We start from the raw sequence: 9,761 nt of genomic DNA, 5'->3' as shown, positions 1-9,761 counted from the left end.
AAGCTCCCTTCTCTCTGCCTACCCCCAGTATGTCAGCTTGAGAAGATTGTGTCTAAATTATTTTCATGCAAATACATCAGGGCCTACTTACCTGGTGGTACAAAGGTAGAGAGGCAAATATGGTGTGTTAAAAGCCCACTTGACCCAGAAGTTGCAGCTCAAAATGAAGCACATCTACAGAGGCCTCCTGGGTTACTGTGGTACAACAGCTCTTTTCCTTTGTGTATGATACTCTGTAGACCACCGGCAGGCAGGCAGCCCTTGATTAGTTACAAGGCTAGGTAATTGCTGTCCTGTTTTTAATTTACCTAATGGAGCTATTTAAAACTGATGCATTAGAAGTGGTGATGCTTTATAAAATGAGGCTGACGCTGGTGCCCCATTTTATGCCACTTTGGCAGCTTCAGCAGCCTAGCTACACTAGTCAAGTTGGCCCCCTCACAACAACCTTAGCTCAGCTCAGCCCAGCCAATGCAGACAGTCCCTGCTCCTGGCCTGGGTTATTTGGCACCTGGAGGTACACACAGAAAGCTGCAGAGCTTTTGTCTGGGTCTCGAGGGGCTTGAAAGCACAGCTGAAGGTTGCATCTGCCTTAGGCTGGAGGCTGGCTTGGTTGCTGCATAGCCCCAGAGTATGGGAGGATCTCCAGGAGACTCTCAGCTACTCCCAGATCCCTCCGTCTGCCACTTTGGCCCAAATGCATGTGCAGGAGCCCCTGGAAGCATCTCGGGTCTGTGCATGAATGTGACAGCCTGATGGTCAACTTCTCATCTGCACAACATGCTGGGAGAGAGAAAGCACACAGATAAATGGCCACTTAACATGTGCACCAGGGTGCCTAGTGGCAGATGACACCATTTATTGAACAATACATTTCCAAAGAGTCTGAACTAGCACTTCTTAGGCTGGATCCTTAGGGTGCTTACCTAGAGCAGACATGGGTCCTGCTGCGTGGAGGCTTTTCTCTTCTCACCTGTTCACTCTTGCTCCATAGCAATGCAACGGCCATAGCCTCCTCGCACGGTGTTTAGTGGTGCTTGTGTGTGTGTGCATGCATGTATGTGTGTGGCTTGGCAGCCCTGTTTCTTATTGCCTAGTGTGGGTTTGCCTCGCATGCCTGCTCACAGGCTTCCTCGTGTTGCTGATTTGACACATGGCCAAACTGACCCCTGTAACGCCTGTGAGGGAGCATCTGTCCTCCTAGGGCCTTTATAAGAGTATAAGCAAAACTGCTGGGTTAATGCATCAGCAAGCAAATAAATGCTAGTTCTTACATTTTACCAAGGGAATTTAGTCATAATTATTTACTTACAGTTGTTTGCTGTGTGCCTAGCAAAGAGGCAGTGCTAAAATAATGACATAGCATGAAACCCAGTTCTGTCACTTAATGGATACTTTTTTTTTCCATTCATCTCCACACAGCAAGTTCTGTGGTAAATTTGGGTGTAAAAGTACTGTTTTCCTTATACGTGCTTCACGACACAAGATGTTCCTACCTTGGTATCTAAAACGAAGTGGGGGGGGGGGCAGAGGTGTCACTTTTTAGCTCCACTATAAATAAAAATTTGGAAGAGGCTAACTTCATGGGAATGCTGCATAGGGCTGTTCTTACAGAGGCGCCTTGCATGAGCGTGGGTGGTCTGCATTGAAGTTCTGGTGCAAATAGGCAGGAGGCTGGCTGCCAGCATTGCCAGGAATTACCTGGCACCTGCAGTCTAAAAATCCTTGGCATAACCAGAAGGCCGCAGGCAGCAGGGCAGAGCTTAGCTTTGTTCCTGTGCTAGGGGCTGGTTGCTTCCTTCAGCTACCCTGTGACACCGTAAGCCTGGTGCAAACTTATAGAAGAACCTAAATCTGGCCCTGAAAAACCTTCTAATATACTTCAACCAAGACAAAAAAAGTGTCATTAACATTTAGAGGGTTGGAGGACAAGACAAACATGGGATGGGCGGGGATAATAAGGTCTGGTGATTACCACCGCGACTAGTAATTACAGCAGGGCTAAGCTTGCCTTAGTCCAGCAACAGCCACCTTGCTTAGTCCTAGCATCTCATTAGAAATAAAATAAAATGACAGTACCCTCCATACTAGGGCACAGCTTTGCTTGGTTGTCCATATATGTATGCAACCAAATATGGACACCCATTATCACCCATTTACTGATAGCAGTAAGTGCCTCTTGTCTTCAAAACCTGCATAATTCAGGCTCCGTTGCTAGTTCAGACAAGTGACCTAACTATAATACTTTGCACTTTCCAAACCACCTAATGTCTACTGACTGCTGAGGTTTCCATGGAGGAGAGGCTCTAGCCCTGTCCTGCTGGGATGCAGCTGTATTTCTATGTTGGTGCTCTCCCAGCTCAGCCGCATTACGAATACATTAGTGCACACTCGGGCTCAGCACGGGTGTGTTGCTACCTCAGGCAGCAGTGTCAGAGCCTTTGACCTGCCTGTGGTGCTGCCCTGACTAGCCAGTTGCAGAGTGGGAAGACCTGACTTAGGGTCACCACGTAGTCATGGGTCACATTCCCAATGTAGTTGCTGCTACGGTGTAAAACAATAAACTTGTCTTATAAAGGTGAGGCCTAGAACAAAACAGCTGGGTTGTATTCTTTGTTGTGTCCTTGACTTGCTATGCGCTCTTGGGCATGTCATGTACCTGCGTGCTGGCTTAGCTTCCTTTTCTGTGTAACACAATGCTTATCACATGTGAATGCTGTGGGCTTTCGTTCAACAATGTTATTTAAGTGGTGAGAGAGCTTTTACAGGAGCCTTTATACTTTCCAAAGTGTTGAAGAGCTGCTACATATTACCAAGATACCTTCCAGTACTGGAACCAATAACAAGCAGCTACCAGGTTGGGGTTTCCTCTGCTCTGAGAGAAAAGGTGTAACAGAGAGCAAGACTCCAACAGCTCAACTTATTAATACACTAGGAATTACAGTCTAAAAGAGAAAGACTTGGAAATGATGTTTCTCATATATGAATGAAGGTTAATCATAATAAAAGCAACACAGAAAAAAGTGGGTTGTCTGATTTGCTAACCTCACCTTAACCCTGGTGTTACGGTTCTGCATGAACTATTTGGGTTTGTACCTCCCTGGAAAGAACCAAGGAGAGCGTGTTTCTGTCACATTTCCTCTTAATGCAGCTATGACCACAGCCTGCCTTCCCCATGTTGAGAGTAGTTCTTATTCAAAAGTCTGGTTCAATGTCTGTGTTCTGCCTTTGAATGAGTAAATGTCTCCCAACAAAGCCTGAGAAAGTGCTATATACAGGTGGCTGCTGGCCTGAATTCACACATCAAATCACAGCTCAAGTTCTTGGTCATTCCGATGTTACAGAAACCAAACCATTTGCTAGGATCTTGTTTCAGAGAATGCTGACAGTGTAAACACTGTTGAGCCTGCACATGGCAGGTCAAGAGAGCATCATGCTCCTTCCGTCCTTCTCCTCTCTCCCCACCAGCTGTCTGTTCGGCATCTCCGCCAGATGTTGCTGCCCCCGCAGCAGGGACACTGGGCTCCAGCAGCTGGGTGTGCCTCCACCGGGTCAGTACAAAGGCCAGCAATTTAGCTGAAACAAATCTTAATCCACCAGTTTAAACTAAGCTGCCAGACGTTGCTCCGAAGTGGCTGAAGCTGAGGCTGCAGAGCTGTTCTACTCATTGCATGCGGCTGACGCTGCGAGAGAGGCCATTCCCTACCCGAGCGGGTGAACCAGCCAGGCTGGAGCCCTGACGTCTTTAACCGTGGAGCAAGACTTGTCAATGCCTGCCAAAGCCCAAAGTCTAGACCAAACAGAAACCAGCTGTTCAGGGCTGAGTAAGCTACTGCAAAGGATAGAATACCTGCCCACAAGTAAGCCACCTGCCTCTGCACAGCTGTGCCCCAGGTGCTAGCTGCGGCGGCACGGCAGAAGAGCACACTTTGCCCCATGCACGGCGAGGCTCAGACTCAGACTGCCCTGACAGCCCCTTTCTAGGTGGTGGTCGAAAAGTGAGTGTGGCAGAGCAAAACACAAATACCTGAGAGAGAGCAAGAAGGGAAAAACCCCAGCAGACTCTGAACCTCTAATCGCAGAACACAGATTCCAAAAGACTTCGCTTCATGACACACCATTTTCACCATCATCCTTCCAGCGAGTCTCATCTACGCACACGGGCCCTAACTTACTGCCAAAACACTGAGCCACAGCGTCCTTCCAGCTTCTTGTGAACAGTATTTTCGTAACTGAGAGGAGCCTTGTTATTCCCCGGTATTTCTGGAAGGGGGCACTCTGGCACCGGGATTACCCGCTGTGAGCTGCTGTCTGCAGGCAGGGCTGTTTTCTGCCCGTGTTTGCTGCTCAGCCCAAAAGGAAAGCTGTTAGGAAAAAATAAACAGTTTATATCCAGCTTTGAGACAGAGACATTAGAAGAGAAGGATAAACTTCAGCTCTAGGGACAAAGATAATGTAGCAGTGAATTTATTGAAATGTCAGGGCAAATGGGAATGACATAACCAAATAATCAAAAGGGGAAAGGAAAAGAAAGTAACAGAGATGATAAAAAATTAAAATGGCAAACACAGCACAACAAGGAGCAATTACCCCAGGCTGAAAGAAAAGAAAATGTACAGCACAGAGATATACTGAGACTAGTGGAAGAGCAGCGCTTGAAATGAAAACAATAAAACAAAAATATAATTAAGAACAATTCAAGCCACCCGGATGCATTCAGAGTTCAGCTCAGATGCCAAATTCTGTTAATAACTGCTTCCAGCTGCTCGGCGACACGCAGCCATTTCTCACCGCAGCGCCTGCGTCGCAGCCAGGGAGGCATCAGCCCACCAAACAGGCACTGCGCGGCTGACACGGGCCCTGGACGGGTGCAGCAGAGCAGGAAGGAATTAAAGGATGGAAATAATGAGCATAGCGGGGGCTACGATACAGGCTACCAAAGCCCCTCTTGCTGCTGGGGTCTGGAGGAGTGCTGCGGCTTTAGTGCCTGCACACGCAGCCGAGGTCCCTGCCTGTCCTCCGCCTCCGCAAGCTGCTCCTGCCCCGCACCTCCCCTCGCGCACGACTTGTCTTCCAACGCGAGGAAGAGTGCGGACCCAAGGGCCTTAAGAGAGAGCAGCCCTTTACAGAACGGGGCTCCACAGCTGCCCGATGCTGCCTCCCGGCTGGGGCCTGACAATAATGCCAGACACGCTTAGTTTTCCTATTTTTCATTATTGTTATATTTTTAGCTCTGTTAGTATCCACCTTCTTTTGTTTCTTTTTTTTTTTTTTCCCTCACAAATTAGGACTCACAACTTAACTTTTTCTTGTTTAAACACAGCGATTCCCCACCCCCTGCACATGCGCATTAGCACGTGCACGCGTGCGCGCACACACACACGCGCGCGCGCACACAAACACAAACACAACCTAACATGATTCCAGGAGCAGGGACTTGATGGAGAGCATTAATTGCAGGCATGTAGGCATGACCTTGCAGTGTTAACAACTCTTAAATTCCCCAGGGGCTGATGTTTTTCCTGCAAGATGAAACTGTCCTAGCAGAATCACACAGCCTTTCTGTCACTGCGGGGAGACAGGGCATGAGGAGCACCAGCAAGAGAGAGTCAGAAGGAAGCAAAGACAGAGAATAGACACAGAGGGAAGGAGCTGAATAATTTTTTTTCCTCTCCTCCCTCTTTTTTCAATTAGCAGAAAGTGTAGTCTGTAATGTTAGAAATGGCCTGTGTTTGTTAATCACAGCTCATTTGGTTCTGTAGGAGGACATAAACAGAACTTCAAGCACGACTGATCAGAGCTGCAGAGCCAGCCCTATGTATTATTTTCACTGCTCCCATGCTTATGTGTGACCCTAACTCCAGAGGGTGCTGCTGTACCTCCCTTGGGCTTGTTTTGGTCCTTCTGTGATAGGACTGTAGGTAACTGAAAAGAGCTCAGTTGTGCTGCTTCAACCTTCAAGTCTCAGCTGTGCTGTCCCATATCCAGCAATACTCCCCATCCTTGCTAAATAAAGTAAGTACATCTTGTCTTCTGCTGCTTACTTTGTTCCTGCTCTACCCACTTGCTGTTCAAAGAGCAGAGACCTCTGCTCTGATCTTCTAGCACCTCTGGTCATCTATCCACTGCTTCCCTGAGCAGCTGTGCGTAGCCCACTGCTCACCTGCCTGCCAAAAGCCCTTTGGTGTCCAGCTGGCAGGTGTGCAACCAGCCTTAGACCCACACACGCATCCCTGTTGTGTCCTGCCTGTCTGGCCACCTCACCCAATTCATGTTGCCTGAGTCAGAGCTGCTGGAGCTTTCTACCTCCTACTCCCACTTGTCTGCTTCTTGCTGATCAACTCCATTTTCCTGTCCTTAATGAACTGAGTCTCCCTGCAGTCTCTCCCATCCCACCACTCCCACAACACAGGGAAAGTTAGCAACAGAGGCGAGATTTTTGTTTGCACTGAGTCTGGCTTGTGTTTGGGAAGCCCAGCATAATAGTAACAAATGGTATTTTTTTAAAGACAAAGTGATTGAGGATGGGAAGAGAGTCGAGGGTTGACTTATCATAAGACCAAGAAATCCAAGATACTGAGAATGGAACAGTCTATGATTGACAACTCTGTGATGCCATAGACCCAGCTGTTTCATGGAACTATTTTTATGCTGAATCAAGAGTTTGAAGTGCCTTGGTTTCTCTAACTATTGACTCAACACCAGACTAGTTGATCTACTAAGGCTCTAGGAACTAGTTGTACTAGGGATCTCTGAGACTATCTATTCAGGTGGGAGGGCAAGAATCCAGTTTTGCTGAATTTAACTCATGCTAAGACAGTATCTCTGGATGATGACAAACTTTTAAAGAAAGTTTTGTAAGTGGTTCCTTAGGACGACTCTTGCATCTAAATTCTTCAGACTATATTGATCTTTTGCTGCAGAGGAAATCAAGTTTACTTTCTTCTTTGCTAACATAATCCTAATTCAGCTTGGAGATGACTAGTAGTAGCAGATAGGAAAGACTGTCTTCTAGACCCTGTGACTCCAGCATTGTCCCTTGGGCCTGCAGTTCAAAGATGGCTTCCATGATAATATACCATATGTCTGACACAGGGCTGTTCTAGTGTTGGTGCTGCTGGATGACTGGAGCCTTCAGCTGCAGAAGAAAATAAGCCAAGAGGGGCTTTCAAAGTAGAACTCTTTGAGACCTTGCCATACTTTTTGCTCACCTTCATCCCACATGCCAAGACCTGATGTAATCTCCTGCCACAGAATTACTACCTGTACTTATGGAACTCTGTGGTACATCTCCTATGGCTCTTGGCCACCCATCAAAGATTCTTGGTGTGTGCATCATAAAGTCAAGAAGACTGACCCTCACCTTTCCACCCCAGGACATTCAGAGTACAGTTTCTGGCTACATATAAAGATGACTCAGAAGCTCCAAAATGATTCACAAAGATTTGAAAAGCTAATATTTACCTAATTTGGTCCAAAATGGCATACTCCCCCCACTCCACTTTCCAAAGATGGTTTATCCAAGCTGCATATGAATGGTGCCATGGATGAAGAGATACGGTATAGGTCTTCTGCAGAGCAGCTCAGCCTACTTTGTAATTGTGGTGACAGCATTTCTAGGGCTGACTCAGGCCCAGAATCAATACAACCTCTACTCCCTTGCTCCACTGCCATGCTGTCCTTCACATTTCCAATGGGGTAAACCCCAGCAACTGATCACCTTCCATACCTCTGCTGACATGCAGCAATTCTCTTAAAAAACAGGGATATCCAGGAAACTAGAGTCCCTCGTCCCTGAGCCGTTTATGGTTAACCTGATTCTTTGCATTCAGCCCAACTTTAACAATCAGAAACCGAGGGGGTCAATAGGAGACTAGTTTCAGTGCAGCAGAACAGGGGGTGAGCAAGGTCCTTCTACAGATAAGATGTCAACATTGACAGGGCTGGGAATGTACTAACTAGAAGATTTAAAGGGCCTGTCAACAATGAATTGTTGGAATCAGATAGTCTGGGGTTTAGTGACTGAATCTCAGGGCTTCAGCCAATGAGGCATGCTCAGTTAGTGAGACTGGAGGGTCTGACGCAAATCCAGCTGCGGGGTGGATGCATGGCAGTGCATCCATTTCAGCAACACACTGTGGCATAGTGGTGTGCCCTGAGGTTTCAGCAGCATCCTGTGGAATGTTAATGCTTCTGCCCTGTGAGCACCGGTATGACTGGGCTGGGTGGGTCTCTCTGGCTCAGCCATTTGTGTCTGGTAGCCAAAAATCTCAGACACCATCTGCAGACCACACTCCATGGCAGCATGGACACTCCACTGCTGTCAGCCTGCACTGCAGTCTGCAAAGTGCTGCCTTCCCACTTGAGGTAGACATTGGAGCTCTAAGAATCATCTTATCCTTACTAGGACAGCTCTGTGTTTCTTGCTAAGCCAGTTGCCTTGCTTTGCTGCTGGTGGTGAATGAAGGCATGTATCAAGCCAGACAACATTTTCAACATCTCTCAACAGAAGATGGGGAAGGAACTGAATAGGCTTTGATGGTAAAGCTTCTATGTCTCATTCACTGTCAGACCTGGACTCACGAGAAAAGGTTTGGCTGGGAAGCAACCATGGATGACTGATGGTTTAAGAATTTAAAGACACACAAGGGAGCCTTTACACAGAGCTTTGCCAACTTCACCCCTCTCCACTGAGGTGGATATGTGCCGCGCCGGTGTCTACTCAAGCCTAAAGAAGTGTCTCTGTCTCTTCAAACCTAGCAATACCTAGCTACTGCTGGTGTGTGCCCAGTCAGGGCAGCATCCCAAAGTGAGCAGCAGGAGTTGCTGTCTGGGATTAGAAGGAAGGTTGTCTAATTTCTTACTCATTGAAGACTGCATACTCTTTGCAGAGAAGTCATCAAAGGTTTTGCATGTATGGGTTTTCCAGGTGTGCTGCTCTGATTCACAACATATCTTCTGTCTATGCCTGGCAGAGATTTTACATCTACAGGAAGATTTTTTTCCCTCTGTCTTCCTGAAGCCATTGTGGACTACCTCAGACATTTCAACGGCCTCAGTAATAGATGACCATGCCAAGGAGATGATGCTTGGCTATTTAGCAATATGTGTATGTGGCAATATAGTTGTACGAGGCTAAGAATTTCTGACATATACTTTTCATCAGTGTAATAGAAAGAAAGATCAAGTCAATCAAGTCTAACAGTGATTATGCCTCTAATTTTTGTTCAGCCAAAACAATGTCAAGGACACATTTTTTCAAGAGCCCTTGATTATGGCAAAGAAGCACTAACTCCTTTTTTTGTCTGCTGCTCTCATTAATTAACATGATTTGTGTTTCCATTGTGATGAGACGGACTTCAGAAGGATGCCAAATATAAATATGAAAATCAACAGCAAAGAAAGATCAAGTCAAAAGATGCTGGCTGGGGGAGACACAGCTAAGCTTTCCCACACCATCACTTTATTGTATTCCTTTCTTTAGCTAGCCCTTCCCTAAGGAGATCATAAATCCCTCAGAGAAGAGTAAACCTTATTGTTGAGACTCCTAATGTGAATAAAGATTGCTGAACCATGCCCCTGGCCTTCCTACCTGTCTGCAGAATATCTAGAACACTTCGGGAGCTGGGGTAAATTGAGAAAAAAAATACAGTTCAGTTTTAAAGCTGAACTGCTTCTCTGAACCTTTTGAAACCACAAAACTGTGCAGGAACAATATTTAGATACAGTTGAAAAGCATCCAAATCACTCTTCAGACTCCA

The sequence above is a fragment of the Dromaius novaehollandiae genome, chromosome 2 (assembly GCF_036370855.1).
Source record: "Dromaius novaehollandiae isolate bDroNov1 chromosome 2, bDroNov1.hap1, whole genome shotgun sequence".
Taxonomy (NCBI): Eukaryota; Metazoa; Chordata; class Aves; order Casuariiformes; family Dromaiidae; genus Dromaius; species Dromaius novaehollandiae.
Note: the sequence above shows the minus strand (reverse complement) of the source record.